Source organism: Chiloscyllium plagiosum, chromosome 2 (assembly GCF_004010195.1).
Source record: "Chiloscyllium plagiosum isolate BGI_BamShark_2017 chromosome 2, ASM401019v2, whole genome shotgun sequence".
NCBI lineage: Eukaryota > Metazoa > Chordata > Chondrichthyes > Orectolobiformes > Hemiscylliidae > Chiloscyllium > Chiloscyllium plagiosum.
Genome location: NC_057711.1, coordinates 115621078 through 115625226, shown reverse-complemented (window position 1 = coordinate 115625226; position 4149 = coordinate 115621078). Strand labels below are relative to the sequence as shown.

At 43.2% G+C, this 4149-nt stretch overlaps 1 long non-coding RNA gene across 2 annotated transcripts in view; it reads left to right on the top strand.

The window, feature by feature from the left end:
* Positions 1–1370, top strand: part of LOC122563173 — a 9498-nt gene extending 8128 nt beyond the window's left edge. For both annotated transcript variants that reach the window (XR_006315509.1, XR_006315505.1), the window contains one exon: positions 603–1370. This is a non-coding gene — a long non-coding RNA (uncharacterized LOC122563173). The remainder of the gene's footprint in view (positions 1–602) is intronic.
* The last annotated feature ends 2779 nt before the right edge of the window (positions 1371–4149 follow it).

Here is a 4149-nt window from a genome sequence, read left to right as displayed (position 1 = left end):
TGACATTTGGATGGGTATATGAATAGGAAGGGTTTGGAGGGATATGGGCCGAGTGCTGGCAGATGGGACTAGATTGGGTTGGGATATCTGGTCGGCATGGACGGGTTGGACCGAAGGGTCTGTTTCCATGCTGTACATCTCTATGACTCTCTGACAGCAGCGAAGGTCTCACCAGTGTGTGGCCAAGATTTATCTTTCATCCAACCTTACCAAATAACATATTGTTGCGTGTGCAAACAATGTTACAATGACCATACTTTAAAACCATTTCATTTGATATGAAGCCTTCAGGGTGCCCAAAGATTGCAAAAGACCATTTTTTTGAATGACTAATAAGATAATGGTACATTTTAATCTTCAATGTCCAGTATTAATCAAATGGATTGGAGCACAAACTCTTTTTTAGTATTTGTCTGAGATACCTTCCATAATCAACTAACAAGAACGTATATTCTATAAAGAGTGAATGATCCACCACATTTGATTAACAGATGGATGGGTGTGATGAAACTCTATTCCTTTTACTTTAGCTAGTGTGTAGATGAGGCTATTGACATCCCTTATATTACAATTACAGTTAATCATGGTGCTTTCTGCTATAGGTCATCACTTGGGTTTCTGTACACGAGAAGATACAAATGTGATAGAATCGCCTCCACTTGCCTGGATGATACCAACAACATACAGAAAACTCGACACTCTTCAAGACAGAGCAACCCACTTGATTCAGGACTGGATCAACCACCTTCCATTTTCATTCTAGCATTAGTGTATAGTGGCAGATGTATTTATCATCTCCAAGATGCACTGCGGCAACCCATGAATGCTCCTTTGCCAGCACCGCCAGCAGGTTCAGACGCATACAATTCTGATTATATTTTGCTGCTTAATCCTGGAACTCCCTCCCAAACAGCAATGTGAGTGTAACTATATCACATGAACCGCAAAGGTGAAACACAAGCATCTTTTAAAGGACAATTAAGGATAGGCGATACGTGTTGATCTTGCCACGAATAAACAAATCTCATGAACAAATAAAAAAATCTGAATTTGGTCAGCAAATGTACTAATGACCTTGTCATTGATTAGCATTACAACTATATTAAATTGAAATCAAAACATAACTTTTTCAATATTTTTTTCTGCAGAAATATGTTATTTTATCAACCAGTCTGACAATATTCTAAAACTATTTCATTGATTTTAGAATATCATATAGAAATCATAATTAATGTGTTATCATCAGGAGGAGCACTGCATAGGATTATGGAATCAACAGATTCAATCCATCAGGTCTGTGCAAACCCTTTGTAAGAGAAATTCAATTTGTGACATACAAATAATTTAAATATGGAAATAAAAGTTTTATATCAGGGCAATTTGGAGTTTCTTCAAATTATACTGTACTTCAAGTTTTATCCTTAAAAAAAAGTTGACATATTTATTCCAAGAAATTATGCAGGATAGAAGCATGAAATGAGTTGCATCTTTTTTTTTAGATCAGATTAGATTACATTCCCTACAGTGTGGAAACAGGCCCTTGGGTCCAACCAGTCCGCACTGACCCACCGAAGAGCAACCCACCCAGACCTATTTCCTTCTGACTGATGCACCTAATACTATGGGCAATTTAGAATGGCCAATTCACCTAACCTGCACATTTTTTGGATTGTGGGAGGAAACCGTAGCACCCAGAGGAAACCCACGCAGGCACGGGGAGAATGTACAAACTCCACACAGACAGTCACCCGAGGCTGGAATCGAACCTGGGATCCTGGTGCTGTAAGGCAGCAGTGTTAACCACTGAGCCACTGTGCCACCCTCTGGCATTGACCCGACAATGTCGAAAATTGCCCAGGTGTGTCCTATATACAAAAAACAGGACAAATCCAACCAGGCCAATTACCACCCAATCAGTCTACTCTCCTTCATCGGTAAAGTGATGTAAGGGGTCATTAACAGTGCCATCAAACAGCATCTGCTAAGCAACAACCTGCTCAGTGAAGCCTAGTTTGGTTTTGCCAGGGTCACTCAGCTCCTGATCTCATGGTTCAAACATGGACAAAAGGGCTCAATTCCAGAGGTGAGGTGAGAGTGACAGCCCTTGACATCAAGACAACATTTGACCGAGTATGGCATCAAGGAGCCCTGGCAAAACTGGAATCAATGGGTACCGGGGGTAAACACTCCGCTAGTTAGAGTCATATCTGGCACAAAGGAAGGTGGTTGTGATGATGGAGGGTCAGTTATCTCAGCTCCAGGACATCTCTGTAGGAGTCCCTCAGGGTAGTGTCCTCGGCCCAACAATCTTCAGCTGCTTCATCAATGACCTTCCCTCTGTCATAAGGTCAGAAGTGAGGATGTTCACCAATGATTGCACAATGTTCAGCACCATTTGCAACTCCTCAGATACTGAAGCAGTCTGTGCTCAAAGATCTGGACAAAATCCAGGCTTTGGCCGACAACTGGCAAGTAACATTCACGCCATACAAGTACCAGACAATGACCCTTGACAATAAGAGACACTCAAACCATGTTCCTTGACATTCAACAGTATTACAATCACTGAACCCCCACTGTCAACCTCCTTAGGGTTAGCATTGACCAGAAACTCAACTGGACTCACCACATAAACACAATGGCTACAAGAGCAGGTCAGAGACTAGGGATATGGTGGTGAGTAACTCACCTCCTGACACCCCAAAGTCTATCCACTATCTACAAGGCACAGGTCAGGAGTGTGATGGAATACTCCCCATTTGTCTGGATGGGTGCAGCTCCAACAACACTCAAGAACAAAGCAACCTTCTTGATTTGCACCACATCTACAAACATTCAATCTCTCCACTAGTGGCTCTCAGTAGCAGCAGTGTGTACTATCTACAAGATGCTCTGCAGAAATTCACCAAAGATCCTTAGACTGCACCTTCCAAACCCATAACCACTTCCACCTGGAAGGATAAGGGCAGCAGATACTTGGAAACACTACCACCCTGACTTGGAAATAGATTGCCGTTCCTTCACAGTCTTTGGGTCAAAATCCTGGAATTCCCTCCCTACTGGCATTGTAGGTCAATCCACAGCAGGTAGACTGGAGTGAGTCAAGGGCAAATAGGGATGGGCTATCAATGCTGGCCAGCCAGCAATGTCCAAGTCCCACAAATGAATCTTTTAAAAAATTCCCCTCATGCGACACCCTTCAAAAGTATCCATTTAAATTTGACAATTTGGAAGATTCCTCTGAAGGTGAGTTAATAGCTACCCAGGAGAAGTTAGAAGGTGATAAACCTAGTATAACTCCCTGGTAACCATTAAACTGAACCTTCAACACACCAGTCAATACCCTTAAATACTCTTCCCAGAGATTCCTTAAACCCAATCAATCACCTGACCTCTCCTGATCAGGCCATTCTCAAACCCAACCCATCACTGGACCCAACATCCATCTATCCACTTCATGATCTAAAAATCCACTCTTCCCTACCACTATACCTGACTCCCATATCTGCTGCCAGAAATGACAATTCCCCTCCACCTTGCAGGACACTGCATCCCAACACTCTCTCTGTCGATCCTATGCCTCCTACCTACCTTGTCCTGCCCCACCCCCAATGTATCTGGCATCATACCACCTTGCACTCTGGCACCTTTCCCAGCTGGCATTCAGGTATCCTACCTACATGGCATTGGATTCATTTGACACCCTAACTCCACACTTACCTTATAATTATTTTAGGCGAAAATGAGTACTGCAGATGCTGGAGATCAGAGTCAAGATTAGATGCTGCCTGACCTGCTGTTCTTTTCCAGCTCCACTCTAATCTTGACTCTGATCTCCAGCATCTGCAGTACTCATTTTCGCCTAGCTGATTTTAATCTTACTGTGAATCCTCTTCCAAGGAAGCCCACCTTGAAGAAGTTCTCCTCCTCTCTTTACAGGAACCTCAGTGAGTCTCTCTCTCTCACTGTACTCCGCTAGTCTTCTCCGCTGCCCTGAAGCTCTTCAGCCACAACCTGAAACAGACTTGCTACCACAGCCACATCTCCTTCCTCAGTGCCTGCCAATGGAACCAACTGATCCCATATGGACTCCGAACCACATTCAGACTAACACAGTTTGGATTTTAAAGGACTTTTGCCAGAAACATT